The following is a 25,970-nucleotide window of genomic DNA, read 5'->3' on the forward strand; positions in this document are numbered from 1 at the left end:
ATAAAGACTGTTTATTCAATCAAAGGGACTACTATAAGGAGATGAATCTGATTGGAAGTTATAGTCATGATATATATAGTGTAGAAGTAAATAATTTAGCTTTAGGTTGTATAGATGATAAGAGATGTGTTCTAAAAAAATGGAATACATACCCTACCATAGGGTCATTATAAGATAGTAGAGTAATACGTATAAGTTAGTTGAAGGTCTAAATATAAGTTATATATGTATTAATTATACTTTTAGTTACAGGTTTATGGATGTCATAAAGCATGTGCGTAGAGCATTATAAGTCACTAAATCTGGTTATTTTTGGAAAAGTTACTAAAGTTACAAAAAGTCACTAAATCTGGTTATTTCTGGAAAACTCTGGTTACACGCTTCTAGTGAGGAATGCAGTGGTGTATTGAGCAATGTCACTAGTGTGCTACAAGTTATAGATATTCGGTGGCGGGTCCAGAAGTTATAGGCACTCGGGGGTGGAGGGGAATGTATGCTGGTTGTGAGCTATCTCCTCTACTGGCGTCTACATCTACCGATGCCATCATCGGGTGGAAGCGTCACGCACTTCGCCGCCTCTTCACGATGCGAAAATTGTCTAGCATATAATGCACACCCAAATAACAAATGCACTTAACCATCAGTGTGCCCACATTGTAAAGGTGCCATAAACTCAAGAATTGTCCGAACCTTAAACGGCCTGCTAACTGCAACACATGTGGTGGACAGCACCCCACTTACTCATATCAATGCCCACAGAAACCAAAGCCATTACCAGACAAACCAGAAACAGTAGTGCCTCTTCGTATTCATCCAGCAACATGAAGCGGTACGCAAACTTCACTTCTACCAGCACCCACAGTCGAAAACGTGCTCCAATTTATCACTCTAGTTCTCCAGAATACATTCCCATATCGACTGGAAGTTATTCTAACTCATGCCACGAAAGCACCATATGACATATTCAACCTCCATGTGGCGGCTACGTACTCTGATATTTCTACATATTTCCACTTCCATTCCGATACTCCAACTTGAATATTCGCACTCAGGGGAAACGGCCAATCAAACTTCTATTTTCGAACATCCGCTCGTTACCTACAAATCGAGTACTATTGAAAACCATGGCTGTTGTAAACAACGTCAATGGCATCGTGCTCAATGAAACCTCGAAGTCCAGCAAGCGTTACTATTTTCCGCACTACAATCTCACCCGAGCATACCTATGTCAGCATTCACCTCGCGGTTGAGCACCTATAGCAGTTAAACAGTCTATACCATGGCGTGATATTATACACCCTAACCCTCAACGCTACTCTGGGCATGTTATCCTAACCACATACTTTCCGTCAATTACATTAAAAGTTGCAACAATCTACGTCCGTTCTACACAGCCATTACCTTACCAATTCCTCACGTATCTCGACTTAAAACTTCCGTACATATATTATTCTTAACTAATACCCTCGCACTGCAGCTCAGCAACAACGCTTTAATGATTTTCTAGCAACTACCCATAGCGCTTGTCTTCCACTGCCCTAACATACTCGACCAGATAGCACTACCACGCCAGATGTAGCTATAGTGTCAAATAATCTTTTATCTCGAACGTCAGTGGAAATTCTTGGTTCTGTTGACAATGGTCATTTACCGATTCCTCTCACTCTCACACAGACTCCTCAAAAAATTAATACTAGCAGTACCGCCCCTAAATATAACTTTAACGTAACCAACTGGAATCAATATCAAGAGACTATCACCACCGTGTTTGAAATTCTAACTCCCACATTGGACTCAGTTGCCAACATCGACCAACTCTGCACCACGCTAGCAAACGCAATCACCAAGAGCACTGAATGTTCCGTTCCGAAATTTCTCAACCTAAGAGCCGTCCTAATCTTCATTCTCGAGCATTAGAAATCATAGCACGTTCCCAGCAGTCCTTGACCTAATATCACCCCCACTAATGATCGATACTTCTTTCATTTACATCGCCAATTCCAGAGCATGGCAAAACATTATGTTATTGTGAGGAAGCGGTTAAACTGGAGAATATCATGTAACCAACCGCGTGATGAGCGAAATCCGACTCGATTCTGGAACATGTTCAAACATCTTATGTTTCAGAAACATGGGCCACAGTACCTGTTACTTCTTGACGGCACTGCACCCACTATCTACGTTGAGAAAGCCACTCTTTCTTCCAAACACTTTGAAGAGATCTTTACTCCACTCATCACCAATGTTCACTCATCCAAGTGATTGTAATATAAGTACTGTTGATGATCCCGAAAAAGCCAACATCCGTCGTCGTCTTAATCTACTTCGACATCTTAAAGGCACTACATGGGGACTTAACAGCAAACTGCTTCTTTATACATATAAAATGTTCGTCAGATCATCACAAACTCACGGTCGTCCCGCCTTGTTATCAGCAACACCAAACGTTTATGAACGCATTCAAATACACGAACGACATGCACTACGCATTGCATATTCTCTGCCATAGCAAACACATACCCGACAGGTCTATTGTCAAACTATCATACCTATAGTGCTTCCTCATCTCCGACGCCTTTGCACTCGCTATATCTTTAACCGCATCACCAATTCACACCCTCTCATCGACGAACTTTTACAGCAAACGCATATGCTACCCAGATAAGCTTATCCGCACATAGACCATCTGCTACTATCTATGAACAGGACAACTCCCCTGAGACATATAACCCTCTTCGCCGTATCTACCTCCAACACTCTCACATCCACCATTCTTGAAACCAACCAGGGCCTTCTACACCGTTTAGATTACTCAGCTCCATTTAGACCATTATTCCATTTTATGCATAGATACTCTCCAACCCATAGCTAAAGTTATTTCTACAGCCTTCTATTGATGATACATCACTCTTTCAACATTCATTTACAACATGAGAACCGTTTAATTGTGCCGCAATCGACATTATCTTACATCACTGGCCATAGAGAAGACATCACCTTCTACGGCCCTCCCAGTTTTGACTATAAACGAAAGTCATTGAAAAAAGATGTTTGAATGCATACCTTTGAATGCATAACCTAGCCTCTCTTGAGTCTGTTATTGTGTCAGCGAGGACCAGGTATTACAATACGTACCTGGGAACATAACCCAAGTACTACACTTAGAGGATTGACAGAAGTTGCCGCTTTCGAAGGGTTCCTTCTTTTTTTTTTTAACTTCATCTAATCATCTTTTCATTTTCCTTCATATTCGTTAGGGCTTCTGCCCTAGTACTCCTCATCCTTATGGCGGACTCAGGTAATGCTCACGGACAATCGAATCTTGTTCAAACATCTCTATTAAATATCGGCCCACATGGTCGGCAAAAAACGCAACCGCGTATTGTTACCGGCACTACACGTCTAGTACAAGCTACTACCACTGTTCCTACAACTTATGCAACATGTAAGATTTCTTTCTGATGGTGAGCAAACATTTGTTTCGAAGAAACAACGCCTTACACATATCGCAGATCCTACTGCTGCTAATAATACTAGCACTAATATGAATTGAACATCTACTTCTGCTGAAAATCAACTATTGCACCACCAGGAAACAATTTATAACTTCTTGTTAACTGATTATGATCCAAAATACGACACAGTGCGCGCTGTCTTTCAGCAACAAGTAAAGTACGTTCCACGTCCAGAAATACGAGAAATTATCAAGACGGTCGCGGCATAATCCTGAAATCGACCAATCGCCACTCAAGTCCGCAACAAAGCTACTTTCGAAATTTTTGAGTTGAAAGCAAAAATATCAACTTTAAGCTCGAGCGAACGAAAAACCCACCTCCACCACGCCGTTGTCCAATGTTATCAGTTGTCATTCGTGGCGTAGAATCCGACTTCACCGATGAGGAAATCTACTCCGAATTACAAGAAGGAATACCTGTCAAGCGGTGTATACGTATCAAGAACAACCAGGGTCCAACATACTTAGTTCGCGTTCTTACTGATCAACAACAGTTGATCGACCAACTTCTTCTCCATGGTAAACATATATACCGGAGTCGTTACGAAGTGCAACCATCTTACACACCAGCATCTATGCCGGCTAGATGCGAAAAATGTCAACAATACAATTCCCATCCGACATCTGAGTGTCCAAATACCATCAAACGTGGCTATTGTTTACTGGAAGATCCTACAAAAAGCTGTCCTAATCTTAAGGAACCACTACATTGTGAGCGATGTTCTGAAAGACATCCTACTTATAGTTATAAGTGCCTAAACCCGATCCAGCTAAGCCAGAACTTGTGACGATACATTCTCTTGTCACTGCAACACCGCCAGCAAATTCGCTACGCCATCCAATAATTGTTGAAGACCTATTACGCTTCCTTACTATTTCTTTACAAAACATTCATCCTTTTGGTTGCAACCACATCCTTACTCAGATCAAGTATGCCGCCAAATTATTGTTTAACTTACAACTTCATGCTATCTATTCCGGACCTACAGTTGACCTTCATATTCAACCAATAGAAGTCTACGTTTAATATGGGTACTTGTACATACATTAGTATACTACGTATTGTTATGGCTTATAACTTACTTTTTCTTAACATTCGATCAGTCTTAATCCATCATGCTCTTTAAACAGCTGGTTCAAGAAGAAAACATAGCAGCCTTTGCACTTAGCGAAACTTACCTCGCACCACATCTTTCCTGTTCTTTTCCGAAATATCATCTTCTCCGACATGATGCTTCATCAGGTTCAAGAGTCTACCGAGGTTCAGCTATAGGTGTTAGCCAACGCCTTCCTTATCGAGTAATTACTGTTCCACTTCAGCTCACACACCACCTTCCTGAACGACTATATATTTTCGAGGCGTACAGTCACCTTTGTCACCATATATTTTCGTCCAGGCAAAGCAATCAACTATGACTTCTTTCAATGTATCGATTCTACCTGCAGGCATTACATTATCATGCCGGATCTAAACATTCATAGCCGGTCACAGCGGGATAACACTAATTTTCAGAACTCTTCACATTGAAAGAGTTGCCGAGTTCCATGTTTTACGAAACTTACACGCCCCGTCAACAATACTACTTCTGATGTTGACATTACATCAACACCTCTCTCGCAGAGTATACATATCGATGTGCTTGATTTTATAGGTAGTGATCATGTACCTACCAAACTTGTGCTTCACTGCTCTACTCGCTCTCAACCTAAGCTACCTCCTCAGAAAGTATTCTGCTACAAACGAGGTAATCGGGACAGTATCGCTCCGATTTGGACAATGCTATTAAACCACTACTCATGCTTACTACACAATGTAATCTTAATCACAAAATCGCTGGTCTTACTGAATCTATTCGAGATGCAGCAAACCATTCTATTTCAACAACAGAAGTACAATTACATAAACCAAAATTACCTCTGCACTATTTAACTTTCATATCCGCTTCTCGTCGAGCACATCGTGAGTATCTCGCTATGGGTAATCTTGAAGCTCTTCGACTTCATCGCCAATACTTTAGAATTACGCACAATTATATTGTTGCCTATAAGAAACGCAATTGGATTCAAATTTGCAACACACTTGCAAGTGAATCACACTCCAGTAAATATTGGCGCAAATTCCATCGACTCACCGAAACAGAATCCTGCACACCATACTCCATTGCTCACAATAATCACGCAGTGATCACTAATCAGGATAAAGCTAATACGTCTGTGTAAGTTTTTAAGATATTTTTAAGATATTTTTACACCTCTCCCAGGTTGGCACACACCGCAGCGCCTACGAAATTCAATAAACCGAGGTATAGATCCAACATCTGCTTCTCTACGCCCATCTATCAACTGCACTTTAGAACCCAACAATCAACTTACCACTTCGAGAAAACAAAACAATATTCGCCAAACATTGCTCCGTAAACACAACACTGCCCCAGGTTTTGATTCTGATGTCTATGTTCTTATCAGACAAGCATTACCTGCTTTTCTACTTTTTCTCAGCACCATATATACTTTCATCCTGCGAACTGGATTTTTTTCAATCGACTGCAAATATTCAAAAGTTCTCCTATCCTCCAAACCTAACAAACCTCCATCTGACGTACGGTCTTATAGCCCTATTCAACTCACCAGTTGCAAAATATTGGAACGCATTCTAGTACGCCGCATGTACGCTCATATTACAACTCATAGCCTACTTCCTATATTTCAAGCCGATTTCGACCTCATTTTAGTGCGCTGGATAAGTTATTACGACTATCTACGGCTGTTTATAATCAATACAACACAGGTTTTCCTTCTTGTCTGGTAGCCTTTGATCTAGAAAAAGCTTTTGACAAAGTTTGGCACCCTGATTTACTGTAGAAACTCCATAACTATTTTCTACCATACTCATATAATCAGATTCATCCATTCTTTCTTACTAGGGCGACTAGCATATATCTCTATTAACGGAAAACTTTCTCATCCGATCTTCCTCCAATCTGGCGTTCCTCAAGGCTCGTCTCTCTCTCTCTCCTTTATTATGCCTATTGTATGTTGCCGACCTTGTTGTTCCAAACAACATCAACATATTTCATTTAGCTGATTACACCACCTTTTTCATGACGGCCCGCACAGTGCAATCCATGAGTAAAACTATGCAAACGGCAATTGATGCATTCGTTCACTGGTGTAATATATGGCGGTTAAGTATTAATTCTACCAAAACTCAGGCTATTGTTTTCCCACCACGTAGACGCCCGTTCACGAATATACAGGAATCAAAGACAATTAAACTTCCAAGTGGATCATACACCTGTCCTGGCGTCAAATACTCTTACTTATCTTGATGTCATATTTGGTTCCACACTTACCTGGGCCCAACACCTCACCAAGATCATACGCCAAGCGCAAAATCGGCTCAACCTCCTCAAGCGCTTAGTTGGCACAACCTGGGGATTAAAAAAGTTAACAGTACTTAATATATATAAAGTACTTATGCGCAGTACATTAACATGGTCACACTGCCTGAACATCCGCACCGCCAAATTTCTATCAGAAATTGGCTATCCTAGACCGTCATTCTCTCCGCCTAGCACATCGCATCAGCTTATCGCATCCGACACAGTTACTTTACAAGCTGATTGATTTTCCACCTTTATTGCATCATCTCGAACAGCTTTGTATTCGGTACGTTTGCAAGCGAATTGACCAGCAGCATGCCATGTTACTTGATATCCTACGATACAATCGGGATTACGACGCACCCTCAAATTACGTCGATAGTCCCTCACAGCAGTTCATGACTTTATCATTTGGAAGTAGATGATGCTGTAGTGGATCCTGAAATTTTCCACATCTACGAACCACGTGAGCTTTCATCATTCATATACCCATCATATGCATCGAAACTACCTGTTAACATGGGTTTCCTCTGTCTTCATTAGTTCCTGAATCGCCCCAGGAACAAAAGATAACTTGCATTCATCAATACTGACAAATTCCTGTGATGTGGCGTTCAGAGCACTGTATTTCATCTTCATCTACTTCTTTCCCCACTGCCTCCTACACTATATTCATTCATTCCAGTCTTGCATTGGTCATATCTCAGCACGGCATGCTAATGAATGGATTAATTTCTACAATATTGCTGTCTCATGCTTATATTATGCTTGTACTTCATTATACGTTATTTTCACCATTCAATCACCTCTATGTATGTATATGTACTTAATAAATAAATATTATATATTTGTACACCTCTTAGACCAACCACATTAAACTACAATCTAACATTTATATGAAGCACTTTCCCGACGAAAGGACAAAACCTTTTAGCGAGACGACGGACAAAAAATTTTTGAATGGCTTGAATGACTTCCGATGCCAACCAACTTCTGTCCGTCCCCACTTCGAATTTCATGGCGCTGTAGTCCCACGTACCTAGAGGATGCTTCAGTATTATCGTTACAATATTATAGGGAAACTAATTCGTTAATTAGTATAAAAGTAATTAATTCAATATGTTAAGGATATGACAGGTTAAATCGGTCCCCAATTAAACACAAAAAAGTACAAGTAAAATTCGTAATTAGACTTATAAAAAGTACAAGTGAAATTCGTAATTAAAGTTCAATTGTCATTACATATTTTAATAAATACTGTACATATATTGTGTCGTTTAAATATAAATACACATATATAATTTGTTATAAATAAATAATATAATAATATATAATATAAATACACATATAAAATACACACATATATAGTAGATAATATATGGCGTATATACTTTCATGAAAATTTCCAAACTCGCTTTGCTCCACCAGGTCTCATCCTGGGAGAGAATTAAAAACCTAACGGTTTCCTTAAACAGAGCTACACAAGGAATAGAAAAGTATAGAGAATATTCAATGTTTCGGGAATCATTTTTGTGTTTGAGATAATTAAACATAAAAGATATTTGTCCTTAGTATTAATTGTTTAATTAGTCCTCTTAAGTAATTTACACCTTTTATACAATTTATATACAAAATTAATATTCTTGAACATATTAAATTGTACTCCTTAACCTACTTTCTGTTAGACCGTCAGTTCATTCATCCGAGCGGTCAATATCCATTTCGGAAGAGAACTCATTCGATTCCCGACCGAAGCAAACCTGGTATTATATCTTTGTCGCCAGCTTACTCGACTAGACGACTGTTTTAAAATTGCACCTAGCAGAAGACTTACTTGATTCTCTACAGGTTAAAAATGAAATTTCTCTTCCAGCCCTAATTCAGCTGTTCCTACCTAAAACTTCTTAAATAATAAAGCAAAATCCACAGCTACGCATCACTCAGATAACTGGGTTTTAAAAAAATCAAATCGAATGCCCCCTCATTCAAGAGACAATCAAAAATGCATATCTAAATGGCCTCCTCTTTCAAGAGACATCCACAAGATTTAAAAGAAATCTCCGCAGTCGACATCATTCAGGCGAGTGGTTATTAAAAGGAAAAAAGAACAGCGCCTCCTCATTCCCAAAAGAGCTCTATAATAAAAAAAAATAGCTAAAATTTCTCTCTATCAAACTGCCTTCCTTTCTCACTTATCCCGGAAGAAGAGTTACCATTGTTTGATTAAAATATCACTCAAGAGAGATGCCCAATAAAATTTAGCACAATATTTTAATAATACTAGTTCAAAAATAAGAAGCAGACTCCCTTATAGTAGGAATCTAACAAAAAATCCTTATTTTATTCTATCTAAAAATATCCTAAGTTTCTAAGATTTAAATAAATGATAGAGTATGTCTCAGAGCCGACTACTCATTCTGTAAGTCCGGATGAGAGGTAAGAAACTTCATTCCTGCGTCCCTTTATTATTGGAGGCGCAGAGGAGTAAGGATCTCTGGGGAATGTGTAGAAGTGAGCGGTCGAGAAGAGAGTGCCTCCCCCACAAACGTGGACCGCATTTATACGCTCTGCCTCCCAACTCACCAAGCAGCCATATGTTCTACAAAAAAATCTTATACAACTTTAATCTTAAAAAATGATCTTTGGCTACCTCTTCTAACTAATGATAAAAAGCAACTAAAGCGCAAAATATTATAAGCAAAAAAAAAAAAAAAAAAAAAAGATAACTCTAAGAAATTAAAATTTCATGTCGTTTAATAAACCCTATACGGTATATCATTATTAATTATGTAAAAACACAAAAAAAAAATGAACATGTGATTTTATAATCAACACAACATAGAGTAATGAAATATTCATTACTTCAATTAGAGTATGAAGATAGCATGTACACACCATTGTTGCCTAATTTCCGCTACATATACTGTAAATACACATAGTTACAACCTTTAAAGATATCCTATCCCAACACCGCAATATTAACAGCCTGTAATATAGCGTAAGATCTCTTAATTTACCTATATCAAGCTCATTTGCATAACTTTCTTCCGATTTTGCCTGCCTTCCTACTTACTACTTGCGGTTTCAATACGGATTTCCATAGACTTAAAAAGGTAAGCGATAACGAGATGTCTTTTCTTAATTGATTCAATTTCCCAACAATAGGTTCCACCTTATTCAAACCGGAAGTGGTATAAATTAACTATTTCCGGTTTCAACACTTATCGACATAGCGCAAAAATGGTAATAGATAGCGACAAGTGGTTTTGTGCACACGATTCAGGGTGTCAAGAGAATATATCGGGACAACCCGCAACACACTACCAAAATCGGAAGTGATTACTTCTCCCGGTTGTGACACTTTTTCCGTACAGTTAAAACATTAAGAGACATCAAGATGCAGTTTTTGCAAACAATTCAGCTTCTGAAGAGTATGTTTAATCTCTTCCCTTAACCTTTTACTGAAAACAGAAATGTTTAAATTCATCGTCATAGAACAAAAATGGTAATAGATAGCGACAAGCTATGTTTGCTACCTATTTAGGGTGTCAAAAAAATATATCATCACAACCCGCAACATTCTTCCAAACCAGAAGTGGTCGAAATTTACTACTACATCCAGTATCAAAACTCAACTTGTAGAGCAAAAACTAAGACACTGTAAGAAAACTCCAAGGAACAGTTTCTGTTTTTGATCTTATTAATCTATCGTATCCAATAGTATAGAGGGTCTACTTGAAGTTTGAGTATTGAACTGTCATAGTTTGGAAGTCTTCCCTCATTTCACACTGTGAAACGAAGTTTCATGTCATTCAGTTCAACTCAAGCAACCTACCTTGTAGTTCTTTACGAAGAGTTAATTGCTCAGTATGTAGGCCCTGATTATAATCTGAATTCTCAAGACTCGAACGCAGGTTCCATCAGATATCTAAAGAATTCTTGCAGATAATTCGAGCACGTGCTGATTACGATCTTTCTAGCACTTCTCCTGTTTATAAAACTTACGCAGTCGAGTAGGGGAAAAAAAAAAGAAAGAAAGGAAGGAAGAAGGGCCTCACTATCCTCATTGGGGCTCTCGTTCGCTAATCGCAATGTGAATCACACTAGGACTGGCAGTAGTTCGAGATTGAACTCGCTATTCAAAATTAGATTCTCGCTAGCTCTATCTCCTGATCATTATCTAGGCTAGAGTTTACTAATGGTTTGAACTCGCTTCCTCAAAGTGATTCGCTCTCGCTAGTTATCTAGAAATAATGAAACGTAGGTTCCGCGCTACAGAAGGGAAGAGTTGAACTCTTCAAGAAAAGAAGCAATATTACTATATCTGATTCGTTCTTAGAATTCGAAATATTTAGATATGATAATTCATCATTCTGCAAGTCATTTTTACAATTACATACTATTAATGATATAGACTGCACTCATAAGAGAATAACACTATCATTGATGTGAAAAACACAAAGTTGGCAACAAAATAATTTATTCATGTTGTATATACCATAGAATTCTCATCTACATTATTGGCCCCGCAAATCGCTTTTGCCTCAGACTACGAAACGCCGGGAGAGCCCTGTTTCGAAACAATGTTTAGAAATCGTTCAACTCACTTGAGACAATAGTTGGTGAATTATTATAGAACTACAGTAGTTGTTTTGGTTTGAATTAAATTAGAACCTACTTCATGTTTTTGTGAAAAGTATCACTAAATTGGAATTTTTATTTTTATCGAAAACATTATCTATTATAAAAGGCAAATACAGTATGTGTTTATACGAATATTTATTTTGAAAGCCTTCTGTGGTTCAAGCACTGCATTTTTCAAAATTCTTGTATTACGTAAATAAAAGAAACTATTTTAAAATTTCCCACTACTTTATAGAAAAACGTTGAAGAAGTGCGACTGCAATGATAGACCTAAATCTTTTGGATTTGTCATTGCGTGGAGTGATATACACGAAGAAAGCATTTCAACTTCACGAAATTCTATCAAGACTTCCTATTTCGAAATAGACATCAAATAATTATAAGTACTTTGTTTACAAAAGGTCTCACGAAGAGAAAATCCTTGTTGTTATACAAATAACTTGACTCTTTAGTTTAACGCTGTAATGTTAAGACTGCATAATCATATTACTAAATCTATGTTTAGACATAATTTGTAGTCATATTCTTCACTCCTAAAGCACGATTGTGTATGGTTTCAATATTATTTATTTAAAAAATACTTAAGAGCCTGACTCAAAATGATGCCAGTTGGACCAAATCATCATCCCTTTCTACGCTCCTGCGTGTCAATATGTTCCTCGTTCTTAAAGAATAAGCCCTCATCTCAATTATGATTTCATTGGTTTAAACAAAAAGATAAGCAAGAACGAAGTCCCTTTCCAAATCACTAGTAACCTTACGAAGTAATATTTTGTGTTATCAAGGATACACAAGTAAATTACATCATTTCTAAACTATATTGAAAAAATAGGAATGGGACTGATATACACTTAAGGGTTGAACACGTAACTCTCAACGAGTATAATTAAGTTCGATTATAAGTGCACAATTCGGTACCGCTTATTATAATATGACCAATATTTCGAATAGTGCAATTATAATAAACGTATTTGAGTTGCTTGAACTTATTTCTACTCGTATAAAACAATCTGATATCATCTTTGCACCAACTTGAGAGTTATGTATTCAACACGTAAGTGTTGAATATGCTCAATGTTGACACAGAGCTTCCTCATGGTTTTATGTATAGCTACAACCGGGGTTCGATTCAGGTGGGATCATATACGACTTCTGCGTCGATGCTAAAGGTGGCATTAAAGTCCTAATCAGCTAATTAATCGATATGGACACTTGAATATTTCATGTATACGAAATTTTGAACCTATATGCCCAGAGCCGTAGCTAGGGATTTCGGCGCCCGGGGCGAAGTAGAACTCGGCACACTCTACGCTCACCTTACAACCATTTTTTTAACATAAAAAAAGCAGCTTTTGTCGTTATGCTACGGTGAATTTTTATTAATCTGCTTGGAAAGACCATTGCAACAACCAAACCGATCACTATGTATTCTTTTATAAATAAGAGCTGTTTCCAAGAGGCTTCTTTTGAACCTTTTGTTAAACTTGACAAAACTACCTTTTGTTGTATACAAATCCACTTGGAGAATAGTTACGGTAATTTACTATTATATAACGTTTCATTCTACCGATAAGAAATAAAATTTCAATACATTAGAAACTACGTGCTTTTAAATTGCTCGAAATGTGTGACAGTATTAATTTCCAGTAATAATTGTAAACTTTTGTAATTTTATTCCTTATGTGATTATATCAGTAGCGTTTTAATTTCGATTCTTTTTACGACAAAAAGAAAAAACATTTTGTGAAATATAACAAAAATTCAGAAGGAACCTTCTTTGTGAATTTCTCAATATTGACCGATGGAGATGAAGACTTAAGTTGATTTTGAGTTTAACGTTCCTTTCAGCAGCAAGGCTATTTGAGACGGGCCTACTAATTAACGTAGAATCTGAACCAAATGAGATATCGCCGGGAAATGGAGGTGAGGAGTATGTTTAATGTTTATATTTAAAATCGAAACTATAATTTAGCTGCAAGATATGTTTGAAATTATAGTAATTTCTTAATTAATGAAAGTTCTGAATTCAAAGGTTAATTATTACTAACATATTAAAATATACTAACACACATATAGAACCTAGAACCTATAAAGAAGGTGTATTTATTTTGTACTCATGTAGATAGATAAAAATATCACAGAACTAGACACATATGCACAGATCACCCATATATATCTTGGTAATACAAAAAGTAGATGTAAAACAATCCCAATAAATTCTTTCAAATTGGAAGCATTTCACATATCTATGGAATTTAAAAATAAATCATTGGTAGTGATCAGTGTTTGAAAAAGACGAAATTTGTTGGGTTAAGTTCTTATTCCTTAAGCCTCTATTCTACAACTGCTTCGAGTTGGAAAATATTATTATTCCCTTGTTTACCTTCATTTTTAATATTTCCGTGCAAACAGCAGCTTCCATGTGTCTCTACACTCTTCTCATTTCCATACCTTCGTTCTTACCGTCGTAATTAGTCCGATTGTGTAGAAAAGCGTGATTAACTAAGCAGACTCAGCACTATCAAAACGCCGAACACGTATTTTAGGCTTCCTCCGTTTATGATTTTGAAAATGCACCTGCGTAAACTATTTCATTACTCGGTACCTTATATATCATATTGTCATTAAGAAATCATATATAATAAATTTCTTTAAGTAATAAGTAAAAACTTTGACTCTTATTGAAACGTTTGGATTCCGAGCGGAACAAGGAAAAAACTTTTTAAGAAATCTTCGTGTTTCAATGAAAACCGACAATATTGATCTAATAGGGCGCCAATACTTTTTGGGGGCGACGCGTCTATTACTCATTTCCAACACCTTTTCTTTCTCCTTGTTTGTTCGGCGCCCTCTTGCTATCAGCACCCGGGACGGGCGTCAGTACCTACCATTCTATATATACCATGAGTGGCCTGTCAAACTGTCTGCGTCAGCCATTGTCATTGTTTTATGAGTCCCTCCAGTGCGCTAGTAAACAGATAAGTAAACCGCCAGTGATTTCTCAAAGGAAAAGCTGTATTCAAATCTAAAACACTTGGTCATTCATCACCCTTGCTATATACTGTACGTGTACAGCGGGCCACAGAAATTCTTGAGGTACAAAATCTGTGAGATAGGCAACCAAACTAACGCCTGCTACAAGATTAATTAAGCCTGGTAGTAGCTAGCACAGCAGTGTAAAGTTGCTGACAACTGTTAAAAGCACAAATCGTAAAGAGTGTTTCCATGCAGAAGTGGAGCGAAACGCTGGCTGACGAAATGACAAAAGTGAGTCTTTGGATATTTGTACTCACAGTACTTCTTGTTTGTATGATACACACGTAAAACTATACACAGCCACTTAAAAAAATATACGGATATCAGAGGCGCTGATGAGAAGATAACAGTCCGGGGACTTAGTTAATCTTATAATTAACTCAAATGAGGATTATATAAACAAGTTTACTTAGTTCAAATAACTATACATATCCACCTATCAAATAATATACTTATAGATTATGTGGTATATATCGTAGGTTATTTTTTAACTAACTCAAAGCTTTGCTCTGAGTTTTGAAACTATTAACAGCAGTCCTACCTGCAAATCAATTAAAAGTATGGATGGATCATTTGGGGGGAAGAACCCGACCAATGAAAATTTTGGGGATCTAACAGGGCGTGATCTCCTAGATTCCGGCGCTACTGATGCATACGTAATACTACTTCGAAACGTAATACTACTTTGAATTACATCTGCTCAATCTCCGGAAGAAGCAGAAAATACGAAACCAATTTTCATGGAACCAAGACAATTATATGATAATATGAGTCATCAATATAGATTAGCCAAATTGAAGGACAGGAACATTCTTAGTGTGGCTTTTCGACAAGTAATTAGAGATCTACATGACAAGGAACGGACGATAACGTACCCTACGCTGGAAGAAGTCGATAGAACAGAATTGACAACATACGATATTCCCGCTAATGGATGGGAGTTAGTATATCTAATAAATGAAGTATGTGAGAGAAGAGGTATACACTGGAAATTAGAGAATGTATACAAAGAGGACGCCTTTATATACACCAAACATGCTTAACAGGTTACTAACATTAAAAATTGCACAAAACAACTGGCAAAGGTCGATACTTGCGATAATGGAAGAAATAAGATTTGTGGAAACAAAAAATATCGACTTAATCGCTCTACAAGAACCATATACGTATAATAACAGATTAGTAGCTTTCCCAGCATCAGCGAGAATAATTTATGGTGGTGAGGCCTCCCTAGCAGTGATTGTGGTCATGAACAAAAATCTAGAAGTATTAAAAATCTCACAATACTGTGAAATTGGACGGTCTGTGTTGAAATTATACAAGCAACTGATTCAATCAGGCTAATGAATTCTTATTTTCAATATAGCAATGAAATTAAACCAATTCCAAATAAATTACAGCAAAGAATCAGACAAAACCCTGGAAAAAAAATCATAATAATGTTAGATTCAAACGCCAAGAACACAGCCTGGGATTCACCATATACCGATCAAAGAGAAGAGGAATTGGGAGATTTTATCATGCAAAACGATCTTTCGGTTATAAATACTGGAAACAAGCCAACCTTCGTAGAATCAAGAGGCGAATCATTTATAGACATAACAATCAGCACGATAAACATTATGGACAGAATAGAAAATTGGATGGTTCACGATAGACAAACTACAGGTGACCACGAAGTCATAACCTTCGATGTAAAAATGGATAAAGGAAGAAATAAAGAAAGATTAAATATAAAGAAAAGAGATTGGGAAGTTTTTAAAGACAGGCTAGACCTCCCTCAATTAGAACAAACAGAAGATGCTAACAATATGGTAATAAAGGTAGAACAAGCAACAATAACCGCGATAAAAGAATCCACTCCGAAATTTGTGCAAAAAGTAGGATATGGTGACTTGGAAACCAAAATTAGAAAGATTAAAGAAATTGGTAAAAGTAAGAAGAAAAGTTATCAGGCAACCCTAAAACCGAGGCTAAAAAATATTAGGCTTCAAAATTATAGAAAGGTGAAAGATGAATATGAACAGGCGGTATTACTGGTGAAACAACGAAGTAGGGGATTGTTTAATTTATATGGGGTTTCCATATAAATTAATTATGCAAAGATCAATCCTACAACATTATGCAAAATTAAAAATACAGATGGAACATATACAAAAACAAGAGAAGAATCATTATACAAATTAATATAGAATTTTTTTCCTAAGGATACGATTGAAGATGATACAATGGGACAGATGCAGCTAAGAAGAAATGCAAGAGAAGCAACATTAGTAGATGTGGACGACTCCGAATTGGTATCAAATGATGAAGTAGAAAAAATTATAAAGAAATTAAAAACAAGTAAGGCACCAGGTCTTGACGAAATAACAAATGAAATATATAAAAGGAATAAAGATATATGAGTCCCTTATTTAACAAGACTTTACAATATATTGTTAAAGAAACAAACATTCCCAAATGAGCGAAAAATTTCGAAGTTAATTATAATACTTAAGAGTCTGGACAGAGACCCCTTAGAAATTGGTGCGTACTGACCAATATGTTCACTAACGAACATAAGCAAAATTTATGAGAGAGTTACAGCTAATAGGATAAACAAGTATAGAAATACACAGAATGACACCCTACAATATGGTTTTAGAGCGGGATGATCGACCGAGGATGCACTGAATGTTTTACGGAACAAGTACAAAATAGAAGCTACCAAAAGAAATATGCTCTAGTGTTGTTTGTTGACATTGAGAGAGCATTCGATAATTTATGGATACCAGCGTTATTAGAGAATTTGAAAAAAAAATTAAGGCTTCCACAATATCTGCAAAACGTAATAAAAGATTATTTCCAGCACAGAAAAATAATTATACAAACAGAAATTGGAGATAAAGAAATACAAAACGAAAAGGGCTGTACACTAGGTTCAATCTTGGGACCCCTGATGTGGGATATACAACTACAGCCTTGCCTGGAGAAAATGCGAAAGAATGAGTTAATAGATAGAATTATAGCCCTTGCTGATGGTATTGTAATAATAACATCGGCAAATTCCAGAAGAGAAATAGAAAGAAGAACTAACCAATTAGTGGAAAGACTATATAATTGGTGCTTTGAAAATAAATTCAAGCTATCAGCGAAAAAAACTAAGTAAATGCTTTTTAGAATTAAATTAACTAGGGTACCACAAATAAAAATATTAAATCAAAAATAAAAAGAGTAATACAATTTAAATACTTAGGCGTAGAAATAGATGGAAATTTAAACTTTGGGAAATATGTAAAATATATAGTTGAAAAGAGTAATAAAATTGCCAACAAACTGATGGCAATTGGCAAAAACACACACAAGTTACCAAATAAAACATTAAAGCTGTATCATGATACAATACTATGCGAGACTATGGCATACGCTTCAAATCTATGGGTATATCGAATTTTTGAGAACAAAAAATTAGAGATTCCATAAATAGACCTCAAAGAAATTTACTTATAAGACTAAGTGGAACCTTTAACACAATGCCAAATGAAGCATTATCTATACTACTACATATAAAACTACTACATCTGGTAATACTACAGAGAGCAGCATTCTACTGGCTAAAAAAGAAAGCTAGTGGATCTTCTAGGCAAGGCAGTAACAACAAAGAAGCAGATCGAAGAAACTAGAAGAAATATGGAACTTAGAATCGACAAACTCAAATAAATCAAGAAGATTGTGGGATATTATTCCAAGAATTAATAAAAGGAAAAAGTTAAAACATCTAGATCTAAGTCCAAGAGTCATTAACTTTCTCCTTTGACCTTAATAAAGGTCAAAGAGAATACAATCTGTGAATGCGGCGAAATAGGAACACCAGAGCACCATATCTTTTGGTGCACTCTGACAGAAGATGTAATACCAGAGAGGGAAAATATCAAATGTAAAAATCTAATACAAATAATCGAAAACGAAAATGATTTTAACATCTTAGGCGAATTGCAAAAAGCTATTCTGAAATAAGAAGAACTTATTACAACGAAAATGAATAAGCATTGCATAAATGTAAATAGAATTAGAAGGGACGTGTCATGGAGTGTTTTAGAATGAATGAAATCTTCCTGACCGAAGAAAACCTTCAGGATGGCATTGGTTTTCCGTAACCCCCGGGGGAGAGGAGCGAGTGGATCATCGCATCCCCGGTTTACACCGGATGGAACTCCGAATGCACATGGTTTTGTGTGTGTGCGTCGCATGTGAGCATGTGTTTTCATGGTTTTCGGGTTTTCGGTTTCAGGGTTTTTGGCCGTACCTCTTTGTGTCATGGACAATAAGTGAAGAGGAGTGTTTCAGAGATAATGAAGTTAGTGACCGCTTCAGTCGATCTCGGCCGAAATAACGTTCCTAGCCTGGGCGTGCGGGCGGAAGGACACAACGAACCAGGACCTACACTAAGTGCTCTGAGTGGATCCTGGACGTCAAGTCAACACATACAGGACTGTAATATGGCATGGACACGAAACAGAACACTCACAGAATACTTCATGAATAACCATAAAAATTTAGGTCATATAAGAGTGGAATATATACCGTTACTCTTGAACATCCAAACGATTATGTCCTGTATGCTTTTCTTCTGTCTCCAACTGAAGTTTTATGTGATTATACTTGTGATGTTGTAGGTGAATCTCTTGTAAATTTAAAAGTGTCATTGTCACACTCTTTAACTGGACCTGTTACATGCATCGTGTATGCGCAATTTGATTCCTTAGCACAAGTAGACAAATATAGAAATAATTATACTGATAGCACCTAATTTATTCAGTTCAGTATGATGAGGGTTGTTGTACATTTCTCTTCCTTTCATGATAATGATGTTGAGTTCATTCTATTCGAGCTGACCATTGTAAGTCCTGATATTCCCTTCCTGCAAAATTGGATTCTTAAACCGCTATTTCCTTTAAATAAATTATCATAGCCTATCATAACTACAAACTAATACTTATCTCATAATGTATACCGGATTACCTGGTAGAGAGGGATGTACAGTATTCTCAGGTTAAGGAAATACTTCAAACATATTGTTCAAATATTATAAGCATACACACTTACATGATAACTAGGAAGTGTTTTCCTCAAGGAATTCTTCAAAGAAATTTTACAAATATAGAAGAAATAGACTCTCCAAAGTATGCTTCATTAAGTTTTCACGTTCACAAATTTGTGCATAATAAACATCACTTCGAACAATAGAAGTACAGTGTTCATGAAGCATTACTGTATAGTGAATATGTGAAAGTGTATGATTATGTTTTACACCTGAATAACAGTGACAATTACGTAACTACTACGATTAATAATAATCTTACCGTATATAGAGATGAGTTGTTAAAAGGGTTACTAGCTGATAAGGTGAGTGGTGCAAGTGTTACTTGTTTTTAGCCTACTGACAGACTTCCTGTAACGGTAGAAACTTCTGCTGCACTTGTGATCAATCTCGACAAATCTGATTCAAGGGGATCACATTGGGTTGCAGTGTACATCGGTGAAAAGCAAGGATATTACTTTTATAGTTTTGCTATGGACATTCCCAAGGAAATAAATACCGTACCTTTTTTATCAAAAATACTAAAATATATTTACAAATAGTCAAGCATATCAGCACGATAATTCTGTGTTGTGCGGATATTTTGTTTTATTCCTTTTGCATCATATTATTCCTACCCATTCATTTGAAAAGTGTTTACAAATGTTTAACAAGAAAAATTTATGGAGGCATGTCTGGGAATCCTTTCTTGGAATAGTGTCAAGTAGCCGCTGCGATTCATCTTGAATTTCTGGAATGGTGTCGAATAATCGCCTATTCATCCGAAACTTCGGCTTTGGAAAGGAAAAAGTCACAGGGGGACAGGTCAGGTGTGTATGGAGGATGGGGAACCACTGCAATGTTTGTCAGCCAAAAACTACACCACTTTAAAGGACCGGTGTGCCAGTGCAATGTAGTGGTGGAAAATGAGGTTTCCGTTATGACATTTTCACACAACCTTCTCAGGACATCAAAGGAGAAGTTTGCATTGACCGTTTTTCCATGTGGGACAAATTCCCGATGTACGATCCTCTCTTGGTCAAAGAAACAAATGAGCATCGCCTTCAATTTGTTTTTTCCATGCGTGCTTTTTGGGTCTTGGAGACCCAGGACCCTTCCATTCCATGTTCGGTTACGGCTCATGTACGACTCACCAAAAGCGTGTTTAAACATTTCATAAGTTTCACTTCTGTTTTTACCCAGTGCCACACAGAATTTGGTGCACACCATTTGTTCTTCAACTTCCACCATACCACTGAGATAAGAAAAATCGCATAATGCTAATGCAACACACACACAAAATCACCTGCAAATTTCAAACTCTTGCACTTCAAACCACGCTACTCGCACAGTGGCTCAAAAGAAAACACCGCAACACACCCTAGCGAGAAGCTCGTAAACTACAAGCGGTTTGCTTGTTATGAGCACTGTCCTGGAATTTATGGATACATGTACGTATTTACAAATTTTTTAATTCACATTATATATACAACTTTTTATTATATACACAACTCTCTATTTGAATATTTTAGAATTACATTCGTGCATTTTATTTACAATTCTTCAGAAAACCATTTCAATCTTGATAATGCATTAGTTAATGCTGTTGATCTTTCGTATTTAGACCAATTATTCAACAGTTGTGCATTACGATATGCACATCCTAATATTTTTACAATATTTGTGTGGAAAGAACAACATTCATGAAATATGTTTCCACATAATTCATTTAATAAAGGACAATGTTTTGTTTCAAAATCAATGACATTATCTAATGCAAATATTCTCGTAATTCAAAAAGATTTCTTTAAGCCTTTGCAACAAAAAGATGAACTCTTTACATATAATTGATACACAAGGTTTCATATGTGTGATACAGTGTATCAAGTTTTGCTATTTTACTTCAAACCGTGTAAATTAAATGTTAACCAATCAATTTGTTTTGGCAACCTAACGACAATAAATTATATTCTACTGGTGATTTTACTAAGTAATAGAAATTTACTGTATCATCGTATGCGGTTAAACAAAACTCACGAATGATAAATTCGTTATCAGACATTTTAAAACCTTGAATATCAATAATGTACTGATTTACGCATGATGAAATTTGACATTTGCGCCGAATGAAAAAAGATATAATTTGTCCAACAAGTTTTACGCATGAAGCATACACATGAGATTTCACTATTTTGTTGTTCAAACACTTCAAATAATTCACTAAGAGTTTTATCAAGAGACAAGTACTTCGCTCAAAATGTTCCAGTATTATGAAAATGAGTACAATCATGAAGTATATTTAAAGTACATTCCTCGCACTCAATTGGATTATTATTACGTAAGTATATATGTATAGTTTTTAATACACAACTCACATTAATATTTTCAGCACTACATAACACACATGAAACAATAGCACTATTCGAATACATTTTTCAATGTGGAATGTCCGATTTTCTCTATCTTTTCTTATTAAAACATCAGTAATTCCAGGAGATATAGTTTAATAATTCCACACATGGGCCATTCTATCGTCATGGGCAGGACATTTACACTACATTTTTGGTGCTTTAAATTTGTATATTTCTAAAAGTACAAGATTACTTCTGCTAATGTATGATATGTGAGCAGTACAGACTTAGAAGTATATGTAGCTCATGTTTTGAGTATCTTTTCTGTTTAGAGTAGAAAATATTAAATCCAAAACGTCTGTCACGCGTGGGGACAGAAAAGAGAAGTAACTTTTGACTTACCAAGTGAATGTTACAAAAGTGTGAATTATTAACTCAAAATGATTTCATATAAACAAAAATGTATAAATGATGAAATTTTCCAACAAACTTCACATAAGAGAAATTTGTCAAATATTTGTATTAATAAAAAACTAAACTATACTTTTTTAAGGACAGTACACATGGTTCTCACGGGGAGGGCACCATGAGAATCAAAACACAAAATCCCAATAAGAATTATTTCAAAAATGAAATAAAATCGAAAAAAGTAAATTTCTGCTTTCTGTTGTAGCATTATAGACATATAATTCTATTTACTTTAATTCCGGCTCGCTTTTATCACGCAAAAATAATAATATGTAGTACACTTATTTCAACCAACCTATTCTTTAGGAAATATTTTTGCTTACCTATTTACACTCATCTTGTAGGGAAAGTCGTACAAAACACTGTGTTTAACAGTATATAAAATAGACGCTGGTATCCAGTGCCGTGCGGTAGAAATTAAACGCCCGGAGCAAGAGTATGAGACGGCGTTCCCGTAAATATAAGTGAGGTGGACAAACGAGCCGAAAACGCCACCATGGTTGGCGCGAAGCATGATAAAATTTTCAAAATTAAACCCTGCTTTCCCTTGATGTTGAGCACTTTTTAATACTTTTTTTTCATTATATATATATATATATATATTATTTTTTCCTCTCGAATTTTGCGCCCCCTTACTTTGACGGCCGGGACCGTCGCCCCGCTCGCCCCATCCCACGGCACGTCACTGCTGGTATCAGGGAGATTATTTGATCGAAATGCACGTAAGACACATCTTTTTCAACAGTCCTCAAATTTTTTTCGCAATAGCTGATGTCCTTTACACAAATTACCTTGACTTCTTCCTCTTCCACTCGGCTCTGTGCGATAGTTGCATGCCTGTCGGTTCTCTTTTTTGTCCACTAGAGGAAAATTTTACCAACAAAAATGTTCCTTGTGTTATATCTTCAACAGCTGCCCGAACACAAGCCTTGTTACCATCCAAACCTAAGTCGTCTCTCAGGATAGCTTTATAGCTGTCGGAATCATCATTTTCAGAATGTAAATACACGTCTGTTTGGAATTTAATGATTTTACTCGGATGAAGCTCCAATTTAAAAGTTCGACGATGGACGAAACTTTCCCTGTCAAATCGCAGGAAAAAAGGATTTTAATTGGAAACACTCAATTAACCGAGCATTTTCCCGTCTTTTATTCAAAACGTCTTTGTGTTCTGCAATTTCTGCTGATAGGAGTAAAACAGGTATATTTTGAAACGAAGGGTTTAAAGCTGCTACCAAATCAGCAGAACATTCAACAATATTCTTTTTTGTTTCACAAAGTTCCATACTGGGCTTTTGGTACGAGCTCCAAGCCCATCCACTGCTCTCTTGAACCGACAGAAAGGTGACGCTAATGATAATATTTATATGACACTTGTTTTAATTTAAAACATCATATTGACAGTAACAGATAATCCTCTATGTAGGTAAATAATGTTCATGTTTAAAACAGTTATTTTAGTACATTAAATCATTTTCTATTAAAATAACCAATGTTCACACACATTCCCACCAGTGCCATGAAACTGGCACTGGCAGGACAAGTTTTTAAATTGAGATAAATCGAAGTATATTATTAGCATTAGTGCAAAATTTTGTGAATGTGAAATGCACGTGCAAATTGATACTTCTACTACAAATTTTCTAATTCAGTACAATAACTTTTGGTAGTTTTCTGTCACGGGCAGGACATTTAAGTTGAGGTTTATATCTTTAATGATATTATAAACAATTTTATCCCTTAAACACTTTTTCAACAGCATCTTGTAGAAAAAGGAGGTATCTTGAACAGCTCGAAGTTACTACGATCAAACATGCACAATATACTGCAAAATGTTGCCCAATACAAGAATAAGAAATTTCCTCCCAGCTGTCATGTCACAAATTCACAAGTTAGACTTAAAATTTTACATGAATGCTAAGTATAAAGTTTTTCTTTGTGACACAGTTAGTTTCGTTATTTTTTACTTCATATATGTGTAAAATAGCATTGGTTTTGACAGTTTCTGAAAACTTGGGTTCAGGCTTAGTTTTGCGTGGAATGTCCGATATGCTTCATAACTTTTTTCTCTTGTTAATACTCCAATAATATGTGTCTTTGCATACAAGTAAAACATTTCTCCAATAGTGACTTGCTAGAATACGCCAAGCACGGCCTTCCGAAGACTTGAGGGTACATTAATACAATCATTCGCATAATCATAATAAAGTCCTTCTCTACGATTCCATGTCAGAAGAGCCCGGACAAAAGGGCGAGGAACAGAAAGGCTCGAGCAAAACGGCCCCGCGTCAAAAGGGCCCCGGTCTAAACGGTTCGCGTCAAAAGGGCCGGGGTTAAAAGGGCCCCGCGTCAAAAGGGCCCGGTCAAAAGGACCCTGCGTCAAAAGGGTCCCAGTCAAAACGGCCCCGCGTCAAACAGGTCCGGGTCAAAAGGGCCCAGGTCAAAACGGCCCCACGTCAAAAAAACTCGGGTCAAAAAGGCCCCGCGTCAAAAGGGCCCTGGTCAAAAGGGCTCTGCGACAAAAGGGCCCGGGTCAAAAGGGCACCGCAACAAAAGGGCCTGAGTCTAAAGGGCCCGCGTCAAAACGGCCCCGCGAGAAAAGGGCCCGAGTCAAAAGGGTCCCGCGAAAAAGGGCTTGAGTGGAAAGAGCCCCGGTAGAAATAGTCCCACGGCCAGAAAGCCTAAAATCAAACCAGAAGTGGAAATCAAAGATGCACGAGTGGATAGTGCCACCTTAGTAAGTAGAAGTGATTGTCTAATAGAAGGAAGAATATCAGTGGTTATTAGAGACAAAAAGGAAACTTGAATGGTGATCTTAATTTTGTTTGGTTGTTGTTTGTTCTGCAACAATCCCTATCGCTTAAATCCTTTCTCGATAAAAGTTTGCTTTCAACCGCGCCTCTCTGAGTTTGTAAACGTGGAAGTCCCGGGTTCGATTCCCGGCGGGATCTCATGTGGTTCGAATTTCACGTTAATCAGTAGGTCCACATCTCATACAGCCTCGCTGCTGAAAGGGATGCTAAAGTGAAAATCATATCATATCATATTTCTAAGTTTGTATTCTCGAGACCTAGCCCAATCAGGCTATCTATTAATGACTGTTCCCTTAGTTCTAAAATTCAATTTCTGCCCCTGAACCAAAGTAGAAAAATACGTATTATATGAATAATATTATCTTGAAAAGGTTTCTTTAATTTTGGTGTAAGAACATACACGTGGATCTCCATACAGGGTTAGTCAAACGTATTGGGACAGAACAATAATAACGATACGCGTAGACGGGGGAAAATCAAATGTTGCAATTGGTGTTATTGCAAAAACTGCATTGGCTTCGAGTGTGGTCACCGTGGAAGTCATTTTGAATTACACTATATTGCGGATCGTACATCTTTTAATGGAAAAGGCTACGATCTTACACTTCAGTTTAGGCTTTATATTTCCACAAATGTGAAGGTGAACTCATTTTTGACATATTTGTTTATGAGACAGGGTGTTTGACATATGTATCTAATAGA

This window comes from Thermobia domestica, chromosome 3 (assembly GCF_964235325.1).
Source record: "Thermobia domestica chromosome 3, izTheDome1.hap1.1, whole genome shotgun sequence".
NCBI lineage: Eukaryota > Metazoa > Arthropoda > Insecta > Zygentoma > Lepismatidae > Thermobia > Thermobia domestica.